This window comes from Triticum aestivum, chromosome 3A (genome assembly GCF_018294505.1).
Source record: "Triticum aestivum cultivar Chinese Spring chromosome 3A, IWGSC CS RefSeq v2.1, whole genome shotgun sequence".
In the NCBI taxonomy this organism is placed as follows: domain Eukaryota; kingdom Viridiplantae; phylum Streptophyta; class Magnoliopsida; order Poales; family Poaceae; genus Triticum; species Triticum aestivum.
In genome coordinates, this window is record NC_057800.1 from 349,398,809 (window position 1) to 349,421,340 (window position 22,532).

Below are 22,532 nucleotides of genomic sequence, written 5' to 3' on the forward strand. Positions count from 1 at the left end.
CTCTCCCACAGTGCGCCATTAGTATATATATATATATATTTTTTTATTTTTTTTGCAAAACTACTAATGGCGCACCACCAGCAGGTGCACCATTAGTACGTAGGGTTACTAATGGCGCATGAGTGGGTGGTGCGCCATTAGTAACCTGTGACCAGCTAGATATTTTTGACAGCCACACCTACACACTCACTTTCCCCACTTCATTCTCTCCACCTCCTTCTCCAAGCTTGTGTCGGCTGCCACCTCCTCCTCACCTCATTTGCACCATAGATTCATCAAAATTAAGTGGTTAAATTACCTTTTTTGATAGGTATGTAAGGGGAAAGCTATCTTTATGTTGTAGATCTACTTTTTTCTCCCTAGCTCGCTCCAACAACGTGCACATGCACTTTTTGTGGCCTAGCTAGATCTATGTATGTTTGTGGTGTTGCATATGTTTGTGGTGTTGCATATATGTTTGTGTTTGCAGGTACCGGTATTTAAAATGCGATAGTTGCCAATATTTTGCCCGAATGTTGATTCATTTCCATTTCGGCGAGAATTTTGGCACTATGCATTCTTTTTGGTCCTATTTTTAGGGAAAGTCATGCCAAATTTTTTCTTGGTTCTATAATATCGTTTTTCTCTACCCCGCAGGCGACCATGGTCCGCAGGATGATCGAAGGCATAGTGAATAGGTTTTTGAGCTCCACGAAGGCCGAGATGCTTCAAAAGAACGAGACGGAGATAAGATGTCCGGGTCGAAGATGCAAGCTAAAGAGCCTTATTGCGGACCCGGATTCCGGGCAGGTGCGGGACCACCTACTCTTGCATGGTTTCATGGATGACTATTGATACATCTCCGTCGTATCTACCTTTCCAAACACTTTTGCCCTTGTTATGGACTCCAACTTGTATGATTTGAATGGAACTAACCCGGACTGACACTGTTTTCAGCAGATTTGCCATGGTGTTGTTTTATGTGCAGAAAACAAATATTCTCGGAATAACCTGAAACTCCATGGAACATCTTAGAAAAAATAATAAAAAATCCTCACCAAAGATGAATACCAGGGGGCCCACACCCTGTCCACGAGGGTGGGGGGCGCCCCCCCCCTCTAGGGCGCGCCCCCTACCTCGTGGGCCCCCTGGATGCCCTCCGACGCCAACTCCAACTCTATATATTTGCTTTCGGAGAGAAAAAAATCAGAGAGAAGAAATCATCGCGTTTTACGATACGGAGCCGCCGCCAAGCCCTAAAACCTCTCGGGAGGGCTGATCTGGAGTCCGTTCGGGGCTCCAGAGAGGGGGATTCATCACCGTCGTCATCATCAACCATCCTCCTTCACCAATTTCATGATGCTCACCGGCGTGCGTGAGTAATTCCATCGTAGGCTTGCTGGACGGTGATGGGTTGGATGAGATTTATCATGTAATCAAGTTAGTTTTGTTAGGGTTTGATCCCTAGTATCCACTATGTTCTGAGATTGATGTTGCTATGACTTTGCTATGCTTAATGGTTGTCACTAGGGCCCGAGTGCCATGATTTCAGATCTGAACCTATTAAGTTTTCATGAATGTATGTTAGTTCTTGATCCTATCTTGCAATCTATAGTCACCTACTATGAGTTATGATCCGGCAACCCCGAAGTTACAATAATCGGGACCACTCTCGGTGATGACCATAGTTTGAGGAGTTCATGTATTCACTATGTGCTAATGCTTTGTTCCGGTTCTCTATTAAAAGGAGGCCTTAATATCCCTTAGTTTCCAATAGGACCCCGCTGCCACGGGAGGGTAGGACAAAAGATGTCATGCAAGTTCTTTTCCATAAGCACGTACGACTATATATGGAATACATGCCTACATTACATTGATGAATTGGAGCTAGTTTTGTGTCACCCTATGTTATGACTGTTACATGATGAACCGCATCTGGCATAATTATCCATCACTAATCCGGTGCCTACGAGTTTTCCATATACTGGTTTACGCTTATTTACTTTCCCTCTACTACTGTTACAATCACTACAAAATACCAAAAACATTACTTTTGATGTGTTTAGTTTTGTTGCCGCTACCACCACTATCCTATTACTTTGCTACTAAACACTTTGCTGCAGATACTAAGTTTCCAGGTGTGGTTGAATTGACAACTCAGCTGCTAATACTTGATAATATTCTTTGTCTCCCCTTGTGTCGAATCAATAAATTTGGGTTGAATACTCTACCCTCGAAAGCTGTTGCGATCCCCTATACTTGTGGGTCATCAAGACTAATTTCTGGCGCTTGGGATTTATATCTGCTTATCATTATGAAGAACTTGAGAGATCCAAAAACCAAGATCTGTCCCTCAACTACGACGGGAGGTAAGGAACTGCCATCTAGCTCTGCACTTGATTCACCTTCTATTATGAGTAGGCTAGCGACACCTAAATCTGCTTCTGCTATTCGTTCCGATATGTCGCATGTTATTGATGATACGACTTCTGCTATGCATGATACTTATGATGAAACTGCTTCTATGCCTGATACTACAGTGCCCCTTGGTGAATTTCTTGATGAACAAATTGCTAGGGCTAGAGAAAAAGAAACTATTGAATCTGAATACGATGATGAAAGGGATGATGAAAATATGCCTGTTATTCCTGAGGGCTATCTTTTTGATATGGAATCTTCTGCCGCTATTTTAGCTTGCAGGGATAGATATGAGCTTAAGGGGTTATTAGTTAAATGGAACAAAGAATCACTTAGAGATAAAATGAAACCCGACCCTGCTTTTGCTACTTCACCTATTTGTGTTCCTGATAAGGATTGTGAATTCTCTGTTGATCCTGATATAATTACTTTGGTTGAATCTAACCCATTTTATGGCTATGAATCTGAAACTGTTGTGGCACATCTTACTAAGTTAAATGATATAGCTGCCCTATTCACTAATGATGAGAGATTGCGTTACCTCTATTTACTCAAAATATTTCCGTTCTCATTAAAGGGTGATGCTAAGATATGGTTTAATTTTCTTGATCCTGGTTGTGTGAGTAGTCCCTAGGATATGATTTATTACTTCTCTGCTAAATATTTCCCTGCTCATAAGAAACAAGCTGCTTTGAGGGAAATATACAACTTTGTGCAAATTAAAGAAGAGATTCTCCCACAAGCTTGGGGGAGGCTTCTCAAGTTACTTAATGCTTTGCCTGATCATCCTCTTAAGAAACCCAAAATACTTGATATCTTTTATAATGGACTAACCGATGCTTCCAGAGATTACCTGGATAGTTGTGTTGGTTCTCTTTTCAGGGAAGGAACACCGGATGAAGCTGAAATTCTATTGAATAATATGTTGAAAAATGAAAATAATTGGGCACCTCCTGAGCCAGCTCCCGCTCCAATTACTGAGCCTATTCCTAAACCAACTCCGAAGAAGAGAGGTGTTCTATTTCTCAGTCCCGAAGATATGCAAGAGGCAAAGAAATCTATGAAAGAGAAAGGTATTAAAGCTGAAGACGTTAAGAATTTACCTCCTATTGAAGAAATACATGGTCTTAATTCACCGCCTGTTGAAGAAACTTATGATCTCAATTCTTTATTTATTGAAGAACCTCCTGACCCCGATATCCCGACACAGGTATTAAAGGTAAATTCTCTCTATAGATATGATAAAGTTGAAGTTCCTCCTACTAAAATTGCTAGTCAGTGCTTGGATGAGTTTGATAACTTTATGTTTAAGCAAGATGACTTCAATGCTTATTTTGGTAGACAATTAAAAGAAAATGCTTATATGATTAGACGCTTGGGTGATTATATGGCTAATATTAAAGGTGAACTTAAACTTGTTGGCAAACATGCTTCTATGGTTACCACGCAAGTAGAACAAGTGCTTAAAGCCCAAAAAGAAGTGCTTGATGAAATGAATAGTAAGAAAAATGATTATGCTGTTAGAGTGGCTACTAGAACTGGTAGAATGACTCAAGAACCTTTGTATCCTGAAGGCCACCCTAAGAGAATCGAGCAAGATTCTCAGAGAAATAATATTGATGTTTCTAGTTCTTCTAAAAAGAAGAAAAAGAAAAATGATAGAACTGTGCAAACGTCTAGTGAACCTATTGCTGAAACACCTGATAATCCAAATGATATATCTATGTCTAATGCTGACACACAATCTGGTAATGAACATGAACCTAATGAAAATATTAATGATGATGTTCATGATGATGCTCAACCTAGTAATGACAATGATGTAGAAATTGAACCTGCTGTTGATCTTGATAACCCACAATCAAAGAATCAACGTTATGATAAAAGAGACTTTGTTGCTAGGAAACATGGTAAAGAAAGGGAACCTTGGGTTCAGAAACCCATGCATTTTCCTCCAAAATCATCCAAGAAAAAGGATGATGAGGATTTTGAGCGCTTTGCTGAAATGATTGGGCCTATCTTTTTGCGTATGCGATTAACTGATGTTCTCAAAACAAATCCTTATGCTAAATATATGAAGGATATCATTACTAATAAAAGAAAGATACCAGAAGCTGAGATTTCCACCATGCTTGCTAATTATACTTTTAAGGGTGGAATACCAAAGAAACTTGGAGATCCCGGAGTACCTACTATACCTTGCTCCATTAAAAGAAATTATATTAAAACTGCTTTATGTGATCTTGGAGCCGGTGTTAGTGTTATGCCTCTCTCTTTATATCGTAGACTTGACTTGAATAAGCTGACACCTACCGAAATATCTTTGCAAATGGCTGATAAATCAACTGCTATACCTGTCGGTATTTGTGAGGATGTGCCTGTTGTGGTTCCAAACGTTACTATTTTAACGGACTTTGTTATTCTTGATATTCCTGAGGATGATAGTATGTCTATTATTCTTGGAAGACCCTTTCTTAATACTGCAGGGGCTGTTATTGATTGTAACAAAGGCAATGTCACTTTTCATGTTAATGGTAATAAGCATACGGTACACTTTCTGAGGAAACAACCTCAAGTTCATAGTATCAACTCCATTGGAAAAATTCCATCGGTTATAATTGGAGGTTTTGAATTTCCTCTTCCTAGTGTCAAAAAGAAATATGATATACTTATTATAGGGGATGTGCATATCCCCGTTGAGGTAATTTAGTGTTCTTAGAAATTTCTCCGGTTTCATGATTATCGGAATGAGTTTGTTAACAAGACTTGATCAACCTTGTTAGTGGATTCTTTGTGATGAGCATGAGATGGATGAAACTAGAAGCACAAACTTCTGTACCCTCTCTATACTTTCTGTTAATTAGTATAAATAAAGTAAAAATAGTATTTTTCTGTCTGTTTCCAGACTTATCCGTGCAATATAAAAATATCCCGGAAATAAAAGTCCTCAGAATGACATGCCAATTTAATATGATTTTTTTGGGAATATTTGAGAATTTACTGTGCAAAAATTACCGCGGGAGGAGCTGCCACCTAGCCACGAGGGTGGTGGGCGCGCCCCCCCTCTAGGGCACGCCCCCTGCCTCGTGGGCCCACGGTGGCCCTCCTCCACTTATCCCAGCACCCATCTTCTTCCTCTGTCTCACACAAACCCAAAAAACCAACTCAAGCACGAGTTCCAGCCACTTTTGCTGTGATTTTCGATCTCCTTGCTCAAAGCACCTCTCGCAAAACTGCTTGGGGAGATTGTTCCTTGGTATGTGAATCCTCCATTGGTCCAATTAGTTTTTGTTCTAGTGCTTTATTATTTTCAAATTTGTGCTGCATAGGTGACCATGTTCTTGAGCTTGCATGTCAAATTTATATGGTTCTAAGTATTTCTAATGCTTGATATAGGCTCTAGGCACTTGTAGGAGTAGTTGCTATCAGTTTTATTGAAGTTGGTTCACTTTTGTTTGAAGTTACTAAAAATTTCGGATTATTTCGGAAAAATAATGAGGAGACTTTTGAGGGGTTCATCGAGCCGAAGCTCAAAGGATAAACAAAATGAAGAAGCTCAGAGGCCCAAATATAATTTGCCTCGTACCGCGGAGATCCGGCTGTGTGAATGGCCTTCTGATAATTTCTTGAGAGAGGCCGGGATTTATGAGGATTTCTATTCATTGATTAAGAATGTTGGCCTCACCAACTTCGTCCGCGACCAACGTCCACAGTATCTCTTACTCCCAAATAATTTTGTGCAAAACTTCTACTTTTTCCCTAAAGAGTCACATCCTTCAGTAGAGTTTCATTTATATGACGTTGTGAAGAAAATGCCATTGTCTGAATTTTGCGCAGTCTGCAGCATACCTCCTGATGGTATCTTAGAGGAACCACCTTGTATAGAGGTGGAATCATTTATTAACCTTATCTCTATGGGAGAAATCAGGAAGGTTTCTGATGCAAGAATCACTAGCATACATTTTCCTGTGTTGCGCTATTTTCCTTTATTTGCTAGTTGATGCTTGATTGGTCGTGGGAACTGTAGGAACCTTAGTGTTCCTGATATTATTATTCTGTTCCATGGTTTATACCGCGACAACACTGTCAGTATGGGCGGAATTATTACTAGGCGGTTGAGTTTGAACCGTACTAAAGGCCCCATCTTTGGAGGCATTTATGCTCCTCGCCTTGCTGCACACCTTAACATAGCTATTAGGCATTATGAGAAAGAAGAAAAATTGCTGCCTAATGCTTATCTAGACTATAAGAGCATGATAGCTCATGATTGTCTTGTTAAGGACAGGAATGGAGAGCTCAAATATAAGTTATACTTTGATAAACATTATCCTGAAACAATTACATTGCCTGCTCCTTCTTTGTTTAATTTTGTAGGACCCTAGCTCGTTACGTGGGCTACCGTCCAAGCTTACAAGAATCCTACACCAGCCCCGGAACAGGAACCACAAGATGAGCCTCCATGACAATCTATTTATTCTTGGGATCCAGAGATGACTGTCAGCCAGTGGTAGTCAGAGTCTTCTTCATCATCATAGTATGATCCCAACTATTCTTCGTTGCAGTACGACCCCAGCTACACCTATGGGTATCCGCCAGGCTATCCCTGGCAATAGACCAACTTAGGCCAAAAGCCTAAGCTTGGGGGACTACGTATTTCTCACCGACATTACATTTATGCTCACACACACTCATTACTAGATGTCGGTGCTCATATTCTTTCACTGTAATATCCATGCTAGTTAATTTTCTTTTTCCTGCTTTCTTCTTGTGTGTTTGTCAAACCTTAAGAAAGACCAAAAAAATTAGTAGTAGTTTATTTTTCTGCTGTAGTAGTAATAATTAAAAAGAAAACCCAAGAATATTTCCCGTTCTTCTTTTGCTTGTTGGGAGCTCCCGTGTAAATAGTTTTATTTCTTTTCTTTTCTTTGGGGGTCAGTAGGAGAAGACCATAATTGAATTCTTGAAGTGGCTCTTATATGCATTATTGTTGATTTAACCCAGAGCCCATATTGCCTTGTCTTCTCCTGTTTATTGAATGTTCGCAGATTCCAGCTTAGTCCAATGCACGTACACTCTTATTATTATTCCCACCGTTCGGTCGTGCAACTGAAAGGCAATTATGATGATATATGATGGACTGACTGAGATGAGAAAAGCTGGTATGAACTCGACCTCTTTTTTTTGTAAATATGATGAGTCCCTCGTTCTTGATTCAGCTTATTATGAATAAACATGTTTGCAATGACAATTAGAGATCATAGTTGCTTGTGCCATGCTTGATTAGCTATGAGTTATAATGATTTACCTTGTGTGCCAACATGCTATTGCGATGATTATGATGTGGTATGATGGGGTGGTATCCTCCTTTGAATGATTTAAGTGACTTGACTTTGCACATGTTCACGCATGTAGTTGAAACAAATCAACATAGCCTTCACGATATTTATGTTCATGGTGGATTATATCCTACTCATGCTTGCATCCAATGTTTATTAATTTTAATGCATGTACATGGCTGTTGTCGCTCTCTAGTTGGTCGCTTCCCAGTCTTTTGGTAGCCTTCACTTGTACTAAGCTGGAATACTGCTTGTGCATCCAAACCCTTAAACCCCAAAGTTATTCCAAATGACTCCACTATACCTTCCTATATGCGGTATCTACCTGCCATTCCAAGTAAATTTGTATGTGCCAAACTCTAAACCTTCAAATAAACATTCTGTTTTGTATGCTCGAATAGCTCATGTATCAACCAAGGCTGTCCTTATCTTCCGTGTTAGGCGGGTTATTCTCAAGAGGAGTGGACTCCGCTCCTCACTCACGAGAAAATGGCTGGTCACCGGAATGCCCAGTCCCATGCTTTATGCAAACTAAATCAAAATTAATTGCAAACAAAACCCCCTGGGACCTGATGTATGTTGGAGAAACTCATTGTTTCGAGCAAGTCATGGATTGATGCTTGTTGGTGGAGGGGGTGTATAAACTTTACCATTCTGTTCGGGAACCGCCTATAATGTGTTTAGCATGGAAGATATCGCCATCTCTTAGTTGTTACGTTGACAATGGAACTATACCGCTCAAAATGCAATTTATCTCTATTTCAAAACCGAGCTTTGGCACCTCTACAAATCCCTGCTTCCCTCTGCGAAGGGCCTATCCATTTACTTTTATGTTGAGTCATCGCCCTCTTATTAAAAAGCACTAGCTGGAGAGCACAACTGTCATTTGCATTCATCACTATTAATCTATGTTGGGTGTGACTATGATTGGATCTCTTTTACCATGAATTACAATGTATAGTCAGTCCTTGATCTTTAAAGGTGCCCTGCATTTATGTTTTGCGGTCTCAGAAAGGGCTAGCGAGATACCATCTTGTTATATCATATTATGATTGTTTGAGAAACTGTTGTCATCCGAGATTTATTATTATGACTTGCTAGTTGACTATGCTATTGATATGAGTAATTATGAGACCTGAGAATTACTGCAAATGTGGTTAGTTATGATCTATGCTGAAAACTTGAATGCTGGCTTGACATAGTTACAACAACAAGAGCAAACAGAGTTTGTAAAAGTTTTTCTTTCTTTCTTTTAGTTTGTCAACTGAATTGCTTGAGGACAAGCAAGGGTTTAAGCATGGGGGAGTTGATACGTCTCTGTCGTATCTACTTTTCCAAACACTTTTGCCCTTGTTTTGGACTCTAACTTGTATGATTTGAATGGAACTAACCCGGACTGACGCTATTTTCAGCAGAATTGCTATGGTGTTGTTTTATGTGCAGAAAACAAATATTCTCGGAATGACCTGAAACTCCACGGAACATCTTAGAAAAAATAATAAAAAATCCTCGCCAAAGATGAAGACCAGGGGTCCCACACCCTGTCCACGAGGGTGGGGTGCGCCCCCCCCCCCCTCTAGGGAACGCCCCCCCTACCTCGTGGGCCCCTGGATGCCCTCCGATGCCAACTCCAACTCTATATATTTGCTTTCGAAGAGAAAAAAAAAGAGAGAAGAAATCATCGCGTTTTACAATACGGAGCTCCCGCCAAGCCCTAAAACCTCTTAAGAGGGCTGATCTGGAGTCCGTTCGGGGCTCAAGAGAGGGGGATTCGTCGCCGTCATCATCATCAACCATCCTCCATCACTAATTTCATGATGCTCACCGCCGTGCGTGAGTAATTCCATCGTACGCTTGCTGGAGGGTGATGGGTTGGATGAGATTTATCATGTAATCGAGTTAGTTTTGTTAGGGTTTGATCCCTAGTATCCACTATGTTCTGAGATTGATATTGCTATGACTTTGCTATGCTTAATGCTTGTCACTGGGGCCCGAGTGCCATGATTTCAAATCTGAACCTATTATGTTTTCATGAATATATGTGAGTTCTTGATACTATCTTGCAAGTCTATAGTCACCTACTATGTGTTATGATCCGGCTACCCCGAAGTGACAATAATCGGGACCACTCCTGGTGATGACCATAGTTTGAGGAGTTCATGTATTCACTATGTGCTAATGCTTTGTTCCGGTATTCTATTAAAAGGAGGCATTAATATCCCTTAGTTTCCAATAGGACCCCGCTGCCACGGGAGGGTAGGACAAAAGATGTCATGCAAGTTCTTTTCCATAAGCACGTATGACTATATACGGAATACATGCCTACATTACATTGATGAATTGGAGCTAGTTCCGTGTCACCCTATGTTATGACTGTTACATGATGAACCGCATCCGGCATAATTATCCATCACTGATCCGGTGCCTACAAGTTTTCCATATACTGGTTTACGCTTATTTACTTTCCCGCTGCTACTGTTACAATCACTACAAAATACCAAAAACATTACTTTTGTTGTCTTTACTTTTGTTGCCGCTACCACCACTATCCTATTACTTTGCTACTAAACACTTTGCTGCAGATACTAAGTTTCCAGGTGTGGTTGAATTGAGAACTCAGCTGCTAATACTTGAGAATATTCTTTGGCTTTCCTTGTGTCGAATCAATAAATTTGGGTTTAATACTCTACTCTCGAAAGATGTTGCGATCCCCTATACTTGTGGGTCATCAGCTATCGGTGGCAAGGTGATGAAGATGACTATGAAGTCGTCCATGGTGGCTGGGCAAGAAATGAGGAAGGGCAGCAAGACAACCACCACGGCTCGGGCGGGCGAGAAGACGAAGAATCTCCAGGACATGATCACGACGGTGATGCTGTACACGGTCATCATGTAGAAGATGCCGGACATGATGATGAGGAAGATCAAGACGAAGGGCATGATCATGAAGATGAGGATGCCGGAGCAGACGACGATGGAGGCTTGGTGCAGGACCCTCATATTAAAGAGCTGCTTCTCAAGCAGACGGATAACGCAAGAGCTGCCGCCCGAGAGAAAGCCAAGCTGGATCAATTGGAGATAGACGCAGTTACTCCATTGTATGAAGGATGCAGTCCCGAGGATACCCGCCTGAAAGTAACGCTCATGGCTCTAGAGATGAAGGTAAAACAGAAAATGACCGACGCATGCTTCAACGAGAACATGTCATTCTGGCATGAACGTCTTCCCAAGGGGAACAAGTGCCGGACCAGTTTCGAGGAGGCGAAGAAAATCATGTGTCCTCTCGATTTACCGCACGTGAAATACCATGTGTGCATGAACAATTGCATCATTTATCAGGACGAGCACGCGAAGTCTACCATATGTCTGTGTGCTGCGTCACTCGATACAAGAAGAGGAAGAAAGCTCCTCAAAAAGTGGTGTGGTACTTTCCGATCACTCCTCGTCTGCAGCGGTATTTCGCGGACCCTAAGGTAGCAAAGCTCCTGCGTTGGCATGCGAATAGGGAGGAGAAGAAGCGGGAAGATGATGGAAATGATCCGGAGATAAATAAAAAAGACAAGATGCTGAGTCACCCTAAGGATGCGAGCCAGTGGCAAGCGTTGAACTTCGAAGACCCAAAATTTGGGAACAATCCAAGGAACATTGTGCTGGGTGCGAGCACCGATGGAGTCAATCCGTTTGGCAGCCAGAGAAACACACATAGCACCTGGCCTGTGTTTGTGTGCATGTACAACCTCCCCCCTGGTTGTGCATGAAGAGGAAGTACATTCACATGAGTATGCTAATTGAAGGTCCGAAACAACCTGGGAACGACATCAATCTGTATCTGGGGCTGCTGAAAGAGGAGCTAGACACGCTGTGGAAAACGCCAGCCAATATGTGGGACGCCACAGAGAAAGAATATTTCCCTATGGGAGCCGCACTGCTCACGACGGTGCACGACTATCTCGGTTACGGATATCTCGCGGGGCAGGTGGTCCACGGATTTTCTGGATGCGTCAGGTGCATGGATGACACAACGTATCGCCAGCTAGATAGAGATCTTGGGTCTTCGAAAACCGTGTTCATGGGACATCGAAGGTGGCTTCGGGACGATGACCCATGGAGGAAACGCAAGGATCTGTTCGATGGTGAAACCGAACCCCGAAGACTCCCGCGTACAAGGAGCGGCGAGGAAATAGACGAGCTATTGAAAAATTGGAAAGATTGCCCACTGTCGGGAAAGAAGCAAAAGGCGGCAGAGCCGGGAAAGAAGCGAAAGGCGCTAGAGCCGCTACTGAAGGTATGGAAAACGAGGTCTGTTTTCTGGGACTTGCCGTACTAGAAGATCTGCCGTGTGCCTCACAGCCTTGATGTCATGCATATCATGAAGAACGTGTGCGAGAGTCTGCTTGGTACCCTGCTCAACATGCCAAAGAGGACCAAAGATGGGCCGAAAGCAAGGCCAGACTTGAAATCAATGGGCATCAGGCAGGAGCTTCACGCTAATGATGATGATGATGATGATGATGATGATGATGATGATGATGATGATGAGGCGAAGCAGGACACAGAAAGTCTCGCAAAGGCAAAAAGGCCAAGAAGACCAGAAATGACTACCCTCCCGCGTGCTTCACTCTAAGTCAGGAGGAGATCGAGCAGTTTTTTACCTGCCTCGTAGGAGTAAAACTTCCTTACGGTTACGCGGGAAGATAAGCAGATACCTAGACCCAGCGAAGTACAAGTTCAGCGGGATGAAGTCTCACGATTGTCACGTGCTGATGACGCAGATACTTCCAGTTGCAATCTGTGGGATCATGGACGCGCACGTCCATGAAACGCTATTTGGCCTATGCAACTTTTTCGACGTCATCTCCCGGAAGTCGGTTGGCATGAGGCAACTCACAAGGCTATAGGAAGAGATCGTGGTGATACTATGCGAGCTTGAGATGTACTTCCCACCTGCATTCTTTGACATTATGGTGCATCTGCTGGTCCATATCATGGAGGATATCATCTAACTCCGGCCGACGTTCCTGCACAGCATGATGCCGTTCGAAAGGATGAATGGTGTCATCAAAGGATACGTTCGCAACATGTCACGTCAAGAGGGAAGCATAGCCAGGGGATTTCTGACCGAAGAGTGCATCTCCTACTGCACAAATTATCTAGGCATCGAGAACCCCGTTGGTCTGCCCTTCAACAGGCACCTCGGCAGGCTCGCTGGATGGGGTCACCATGAGGGTCGCCGCGAAATGCATGTCAACTTCGAGGGTCGACTCGCCGACTTTGAAAGAGCAAACCTAGTCGCGTTACAACACATAGACGTGGTCCATCCTTGGGTGGTAGAGAACAAAACCTTTATTGAGAAGATATACAATGACCGAGGCCAACAGAGGACGGACGGAGATATAATCAAAGAGCACAACTCATGTTTCACGCGTTCTTTCAAGTAGAAGCTTCTGTCGTACCCTTTACATGAGGATTCTTTCGCGGAAGAACAACTCATATTCGCCTTGTCACAGGGCGCCGAGCACAACCTGATGACCTATGAGGCGTACGATATCAACGGCTACACATTCTACACCGAGGACAAGGACATGAAGAGCGATGGTTGTCGGAACTCTGGGGTAACGATGGAATTCTACACCGGTAACGACAAGGACAGATACTACGGAAGTATCAAGGAGATCTGGGAGCTGAGCTACGCTAGAGAGAAGGTCCCGATGTTCCGTGTCAGATGGGCCAAGAGTGTGAGAAAAGAAGACCGGTATTTCACCACCATGGTTATACATGAAGCCAAATCCAAGACCGCGGGCGCAAACGTCACCATGAAAAATGAGCCATGGGTACTGGCTTCCCAAGTGGACCAATACTTTTTCATTACTGACCCGCCAAAGCCCAGCCATGTTGTCATGAGGAGAGGCAAAAGGAAGATCTTCGAAATGGATGGAGTCGCCAATGAGCAAGACTTCGACAAGTACGGCGACCCGAAGATCGAACATGACGATGACGATGAAGTAGCAGCATACACCACAAAAAGAAGCAGGACCACCCTTCCTAATGGACGTCTGTTCAAGACAAAACTCCATTTCCAAAAAATAAGGGCAAGAAGATTGTGAACAGATAGGTAGCTAAGATCGATTGTATTTGAATTGTAGCCTTCATTTCTCGATTGTATTTCGACATATTCATAAATGTTTTTTCATGGGCACTTTTTGAATTCATGAATATTTTTTCAAATTTGATGATATTTTTTCATATTCATAAATGTTTTACCAATTCACAAATGAATGCAACTAAAAATCCAAAAAAAAAGACTAGTTGTGCTTGGTTATATGTTACTCCCAAAAGCATATAAAGTTTGTCAAATTTGGAGCTATGGATATTTAGTTATGATTTAAACAAGTTTGAACATATTTAAACACAAATAAATATCAAACAACATTTTAAATGTTGTTAACATGGCAACAAACTGCATATTATTTTTCTACATGAAATCCTGAGCATCTAGCATATGTGACATGTTATATTTGGATGCATGGATAAAAAGTATGTGCAAAGAAAAGATGCATAAAAAAATTTGGGAGCCTGGGAATCAAACCCAGGACCTCTTAGTGTGTGTGCTGCGTGCTGACCAGTCGGGCTAGTGTGTGTGTTCTGATGGAGATACGGTTAGATGGAATATAACTTGAGAGCTCGAACTATAATAAAAAATTTACTAATGGCGCACCAGGGAGAGGTGCGCCATAGTTGTCATCGTACTTATGGCGAACTAGGGGGAGGTGCGCCATTGCTAACCCTCCCCACTCCACCTATTCCCCTCTGGCCTCTCTCCCTCCCTCGCCAGATCCCCCACTCGACCTAACTTTGCCTTGCTCCGCCCCAACCGTACGCCGCCGCCCCGCCTTGCTCTGCCCCCTCCGTTCGCGGCGCCTGCACGCCGTCGGCGATGCCGCCGCCTCTCCTTCCCTGCCTTCTTCTCCCCTCTCCTTCCCTGCGACTGCGATTGCGACCAGCCATGAAGAAGCCGCCCGTCCAGGCCTAGATCGAGCACCCCGCCTCCTCGCCGAGTCCATCGCGCACGGCCGTGGGAGTCAGGAAAACCGAGATCCCCGCCGCCTGCTTGTACGACGGCGCAGCCATCCCGCGCTCCTTGGCTCCCGCTTCGACTCCCACAAGGTCGCCCACCTCTCCCCGCAGGTTCGGTTCTGGAAAATTCCCATCCTCTCATCTCATCCCACGCCATAGAAATTCGGAGTGATTCCTCCCTACATAGAAATTACCAGTAGCCTGAATTGCTCCTCCCCCTCCTGCATCCCTCCACTCCTTGTCTCCAATTCCGGTGGTGACGACCATGGAGACCGGTCTCTATCCCCATCCCGGCCGGCAGGTGGACAAGAGGAAGCCCAGCGTCGACCACCATCTCGCCCGGCGGCCGCAGCGACCACTATCCGGCAATCTCGTCCCCATCCCCATGTGGCCATGTGAAACAAGAAGATAGAGCTACCAGTGCAAGGGGATGGGGTCATACCGGGCGGTGACCCGGATGTGGCCACTGTATTTTTACTAAGTATAGTGCTTGTGTACGAGTAATTTGAGGAGTATTAAGCTGGATGCTTGCTGCCTTTTCCTGAAGCTCATGTGCACCAAAAATATTCAGTGATTGGCTTTTTTACTGAGTGATGAAATTAGTATACATGTTAGATAGGTGAAGTGGTACATTTGCTTGCGTGTGAGTAATTTGAGGAGTAGTATCAAGCTGGATGCTCTATTCTGAATTTCAGTAGTATACGAGTTTCAAAGAAATCCCTGCGCATAAGCAGACTACATGGCTGCTTACGGAGGTGATCTGAGTGCTGCTAGTAGACTACTTGTGGATTGCTAATTAGATAGACTTTGTACACATGTGAGCAGATTTTAGTTTTGACTCGTGTAGAACAAGGTATAATCTTCTTGAGCGTTCGTTCTAAAAAACAAAACAAAAAATAGCTAGGCAATTCCAAAGTTTGTCATCCAAACATGATTTGGTATTCAAACCTCAGAGGCATAGGGAGGCATAGGGCCAATTCGGTGAAAAACCAAACAGGCGAGATTCTGAAAGCTTGGTGTAGAAAACTAGAAAAAACTGTTCTGCAACTGTTTCTTGTGCCATTAAGCATACTGCTTAGAGATTCAGTTGGTTGATTTATGTGTATTCAGATGCTTTGTGTAATTGTACCTGTTATATCTGACAACTGTTTATTGTGGTTTTGATTTTGTTACAGTGTTCTCAAGTATAACAACATAGTGGGATCATTTGTCAACATAGTGGTATCATTTTGCAGATTCCAGCAAACAACATAGTGGGATCATTTGTCAAGGCCAACATCAGAGGTCTAATTTACAAGTATAAATAGATAAAAGATTCAGAGAGTAGCTCTTTTCTTACCAGCATCATGAAGGTTGGGAATATCTTTGTAGAAAACAAAAAGATTAGGAAACTGAATCTAAGGACCAGGGCAAAACCTCTGTACTTTACTGTCTTTAACATGGTATAAAATACCTGAATTGAATTTTTTAATAGAGTAGTGAAGTGTTCACGATCAAACAATCCAAAAAAGATTCACCCTGCAATTTTGTGTTTAACAGAAACCAAAACTCAATACTCAAGAGAACACCTACAAGTATCCATGATTACTAAGACCAGTTACATATCAGAACTTGCAAACATTTTATTACTTGTTGCATTGGAGGTTCATCTTGTATTGAGGCAAACAAATCAGCATTGGAGGCTCATCTTTGAGGCTCATCTTTATTACATATTAGAACTTGGAAACTAATCTGTGAAAAAGAAATAACAAGCTTGTCTTGAGGCTCATCTTTGAGACAGGTTATCTATGTCGGTTGTCGGAGCATTGGAGGTTACTGCTGAGAGCTGTCATAGAAGTGCGTGGCTTCAGTGATGGCCAAGCTGCTAGTTCAACTACTGGCCAACTAGTGGCCCTTGTTATCAAAGTAGTCTTGCCACATGTTCATAGTAATCTCCAACCATATTAGCAGTACTGAATAAAACTTGTCTTGTTTTATGGGAATGGTTGATTAACTTGATTATACTTACTGGATGGTTTATTTATAGTTCTTAAAATATGAAAATGAAAATTATTTGTATCCCTCGTTAAAGGTATTTCTAGCGAAACCTGAAATGCTAGCTGGATTGATTTTTCCGAGTTGTTTGTGCTCCCTGCATCTTTCAGCTCTCATTTTTAGTGGAGTTGTTGAATTATATGCTCTTATTGGACATGTTTTACGTGTTGATCCATCAATTGATCACATTGAGAAAGACTTGTAAAGATGATGATCATGTCTCCGACCATTGTGTCGTGATGAATTTGCAGGTACCCCGAGAGGCCCTTGAGTTTGCTGGAATGTCGATTAACTTCCGTTCCGGCAAATTCGGGTACTCCATATGTCCTATTTTGAGCAAAGGTCATGCTGAAATTTTCCATGAATTTTAGCATGACTTTGCTAAAAATAGGACATATGGGGTACTTGCGACTAATGCATGGGCCGGGGTATCTTAGTACTTAGTTAAGTAGGATCAACTGCCCAGCCATTCTTGCTGCATTAAACCATAGGTGGCAATAGAGCCAAGTGATTAGGCCCAACTTAGAATTTTCCTTAGCATCGATAAACCCTAGATGATAAACCCAACATAGGTGGCAATAGAGCCAAGTGATTAGTGCCAAGTGATTAGGCCCAACCTAGGGTGCCTCGGCATCGATAAACTCTAAATGATGAAAACTTAACTTAGCATTTAGGGTGCCTCGGCGTCGACAAACCCTAAATGATGAAACCTTGGCTTTCAGGGTGCCTCGGTGTCGCGATGAGAACCTAAATGATGTACGCTTAGGCTTTTAGGGTGCCTCGGCGTCGACAAACCCTAAATGATAAAAGCTTAGCTTTTAGGATGCCTGGGTGTCGACAAACCATAAATGATGAGACCATGATCTTGTTCCTTGACAATAACCAACTTTTTGACCAAACTTTTTTCCTATTTAGAGCGAAACATGGTCCACAACGATGAGGCCGGCGGTTCGGGCGGCAAGCAATTCTGGGAGCTGTACCAGGAGTTGGAGGAGGAACCTCACCGCTATGAGGATGCCGCGGAAGACACCGATCCTGACTACACAACCCCTAGTGGCGTCGGGGATGACACCACTGATGATGGCTTCGCGGATGCCACTACTGATGATGGCGGCGCACGCACAGATGGCAGCCAACCAAAGAGGCAACGGAAGGACTGGCACCTGAGCGTGCTCGGCACCGTCAGGGAGGAATTTACTGAAGTGAACTCCGACGGGCATCCGACGGCGCCCTAAGAAGTAGTCAAGGGGTACTCGGTTCAGCTCGGGTGCATTCTCCGAAGCACCGTCTCGATCAACACCGAGAACCTAAGGCATAAGGACCGAGGGAATTTGCATAGCCTCCTCTTCACGAAGCTGCATGAATGGTACAAGTTCCGTGCTGAGTTTGCAAACACACACCTCTCAGGGAATAAAGTGAACAGTGCCGCCCTCACGAGGATGAGCACGGCCCCGTCTACTTGGAAAAGCACAGTGAAGGCAATGATTGAAAAATGTGATAGTTATGAGAAGATCAAGGCAAAATATCCTTTGATGAGCGAAGATGACTACAAGGAGTTCAAGATCAAGTGCGAGAGCAGCGCCACCTCTGAATCAAGTCAGTGGGGGAAAGAAATGCGGAAGTTGAACTTAGGGGTCCACCAACTCGGTCCCGGCAGTTACAGAGTGGCGGAGCCTATATGGGACAAGGAGGACGCGGAGCGTGCCGAGCAAGGCCTACCGCCCCGCTTCGAGAAATACCGTGACAAGTAGACCAGGAACTTTCTCAGGGCCCTTTCGACACCCCTTTAAATAGGGCGTTGAACGTAATGAAAAACAAGGATAAGCTCAGTAAGCCGACGTCAGCTGGTCGTGTGGCCGGCAAAGGCTTGTCCACAAAATGGTCGTCATACTATACCGCTGGTGGGCGAAAGGAGAAAAAGACCAGCTAGGAAAGCCAGTCGCGCGAGGTTGAAGCACTCAAGGCACAAGTGGCGCGGATTCCGGAGATTGTCCAAGAGCAAGTGCAACAACAACTGGGAACGACGCTCAACGCCTTGGTGCCTACGTTGATTCATGGGATGACGACGTGGATTGCGGGCGGCCAACAGGGGCCTCCCCCGGTACCCAGCTTCACGGCCAGCAACTCGCACAAGGCGCAGGCGGTGCCATTGGTGTCTCCGGCGGCACCATTGGTGTCTCCGGCGGCGCCATTGGTGTCTCCGGCGGCGCCATTGGTGTCTCCGGCGGAGGCGGTATTCGTGTCTCCGGCGCCGGCACGGGCATTGGAGCTTAATGCACCCGGGTGTACACCGGCCGGCACCTCGCCAGCAAGCCCGCTGTTGGAGGTGCCTCGACATTAGCCGAGCTCGACGGAATCATGGTAACTAAGCCTCTCGGCCGATGACTTCATCTCCTTGCCTTTGACTAGGCATCCCTGACGCCCTACATGTTTTCGTAGGGCGCCGCCGATGTTCCTTGCACTCTCCTGCACTTCGTGGGCGGCGAGTTGGTCGATGTCGCCAAGGGCATAATCGTTCAACCAGGCAACCCCGTGTTCCACGGTAATCCGATACCACCCACAATGTATAAGGTTGAAGTGGTTCGGGTGCTGCCAGGCTGCGACGAGCTGTTACCTCTTATTCGACACGCTGGGGCCGACGAAGAAGATGAGATGACCCTCAGCGCCTGCGTAAGCTGGCTCCTGCTTTGGCCAAAGAGCCAGATTCGTTTGGGGGCGGGGGACACCACCCCACAGACAAGACCGCCAGTCGTGCCGGCGCCAAGCCATGGCAAGAATGCCGCAACGCTACCGGACATGCCGGACATCCCTATGGCAAAGGATCCGGACATGCATATGGCACAGGATCCGGACGACGATGACAACGACGATGGTACATTTACCAACGTCGATAAGTACTTTGCCGAACATGGGTACGGTGACAAGTTCTGCGGGCCTCCTTCTCAAGAACCCAACCAAGACGACTGCGATCTAGCTGGTACGGCGGAGAAACCCAATTGCAAGAGGCGTCGTCTGGTGTTCAGTTCTCAGGAGACGACTCCAGCTGCCACCTTCACCGAGCCTCAGATAGCTGAGGTGCAAAATATTATTAGCCCCAACACGCTCAAGAAGGCGGTCTGTGAGCAGAACTCGGTCCCATTACAGTAGATCAAGAAGAAGGGACGGAAACGAAAGGCTAAAAAGGGCGCCGGTGCGAGCCAGCTGGCACCGAGTACGATCCGTGCTCTGGACGGTGCACCTTCACCTAAGGATATCTCAAGGAGGGTGCATGTGGTGGGTAGGGTGATGCTACCGACAAATATGCTCAATGCTGCAAACGGTGCTATGCGGAGTCTGCATGACAGTGTTCTTTCTTTGGAGAAGCGGCATCTCAAAGAGAATGATGTGGCATACCTGGTTTTCGTGGCCAAGGTGCTAGAGGGCAAGGGCTTTGTGCATGGCGCCATCGGGGGTACGATCGTCCTGCGGTTTGATGACATCTTTGCTATGTTTAACCTTCATCAGCTGCACTACACCTCGTTCGGCTGTTTTCGCTGAGTATGGAGATGCGGATCATTAGAGACAAGACCCTGGACATCGTGATAGTCGACCCCTTCTACATGCGTGCCAAGCTCTTGGGCAGCGCTGGGGACCGCCAAGTCGCGAGTTCACACCTCGAAGGCGTCATTCTGGCAAACCCAGATAAGGATAACTTCCTCGTGTCTTACTTTTCCGAGTAAGTCATCCCTTAACCGCCCCGTAACATATGATTTCTTAGATTTCGATCGTTTTTTTTCTAACATTCCGTGCTTTGTGCAGTGACACACATTGCACACTCATCCTCTTAAGCCCGAAATATTCCATGGCCACGTATTTCGACCCGAACTGTGACTCCAAGATAGACTACACGAATATCAAGAAAGTTCTTGATGATGTTCTCCCCGGCTACGCCAAATCTGGAGGCACCTTCACCAGGCCAGTTTGTAGGTATGGCAGGCATGTGTTCGCCCACAATACTAAGTTCTGCTGCGTCAAGCAGCCGCCTGGCGGTCAGAAGGATGCCTACTACGCCCTCCATCACATGCGGGCGATCGTACGGGACCATCATCACCTTCTGCTACCAGATAATCTCAAAGATTGGGCCGCGAGCTTGTCGGCAATCCAGGACGCGGACATCAGATAAGAATTCTTTCGCATCCAGTCAGAGTTTGCGGAAGTCACCATCAAGATGTCCTTCATACCTCGGGGCAGTTCTACCTCAGATATCAACCGTCCAACAGTGAGTTAGACACAATGCTACAACTGCAGGCTGACAACGCTCGCGATTTCATGACCATCACGACAGACGGCGGCTTCATCCACGCTCCGGTCCCATGAGTTGAGTCGAAAGTAGTGATGCTATGTGTAGTTCTGAAACATTGATCAGCTCATGTTGTAATTAAACTTTAATGAATTGTATGTCTCTTTGGTTTGGACAGTTGTTCAACTTAGATGTAATCGATGCTATTTATTAGTAGGACCATGAATCGTGCTATTAATGTCTTGCTTTTCTCTTCCGATCCTTTTGTTGCATACTTATATATTGCTCATGTATTGTATGTTGTTTGGCTTGTGCATAGAGATGCCGTCATATGTCGTGTACAAGGGTAAGGTTCCCGGAGTCTACGACGATTGGGAGGAGTGTCGGAGACAGGTTCATCATTTCAGCGGTAACAGTTACAAAGGGTACACCACTAGGGCGGAGGCGGAATCTAGATACGCCCGCTATCTAGCGGGAGAGAGGAGGGAGCGTTGGAGGAACCGGATGAAGACTAGTTTCATTGCGATGATCCTCATTGTGATGATCGCAGCTCTCTTCTATGTGATGGTAGTTTAGATGATCGATATCGACTTGTAATGTGAAGAAAAACTCGCTACTCACGGTCTCGAGACTTGTAATGTTCTATCTTTGTTCGGTCTTTTGAATTCAGAGACTAATATGATGAATTGTATTTGGAGAGTAATCTTCTGTTGTATTCGATGAATCTACTGTTGATGTGTGGTGCTGTCTATATTCTGTCAAATAATATATTTTGTAACCTGAGCAAAAATCAGAAAAGTAAAAATAAAATAAAACCTAATATTCATACTAATGGCGCATCATCTCAAAGTGCGCCATTAGTATGCCGAAGGATACTAATGGTGCATCACTACACAGTGCACCATTAGTTTGCCAAAGGATACTATTGGCGCATCACCCCATAGTGCGTCATTAGTATGCCAAAGCATATGGGTAAATATGGCCCCCTGGGAGGCTTACAAATGGCGCATGTTGGTTTATACTAATGGCGCACGGCGTGGTGCGCCATTAGTATACCAGATACTAATGGCGCACCCGTGGTGCGCCATTAGTATATAATACTAGTGGCATGGTACTAGTGGCGCACCAGTAGTGCGCCATTAGTAGGCAAAACTGGTGTGCCACTAGTAGGCCTCTTCCTAGTAGTGATAACAGTGTCGAACCCAACAAGGAGCTAAAGGTAGAATTAATACCCTCTCAAGTTCTATCGACCACCGATACAACTCTATGCACACTTAACATTGGCTTTACCTAGAACAAGAATTAAACTACTTTGTATGTGTAATAGGATAAGTTTGCAAGAATAAAACTAGAAGTACTTTAAAGGGAATAAAACTAAGAGTTATTGGCAAGATAGTAGAAGTTAGTTGTTT

At 44.4% G+C, this 22,532-nt stretch overlaps 1 long non-coding RNA gene across 1 annotated transcript; it reads left to right on the forward strand.

Moving 5' to 3' along the window:
• The first annotated feature begins 14,523 nt into the window (after window positions 1-14,523).
• LOC123058327 (uncharacterized) lies at window positions 14,524-16,374 on the forward strand. Its single transcript, XR_006427148.1, has 2 exons — window positions 14,524-14,918; window positions 15,983-16,374. It is a non-coding gene; the product is annotated as an uncharacterized lncRNA (long non-coding RNA).
• Window positions 16,375-22,532: the final 6,158 nt, after the last annotated feature.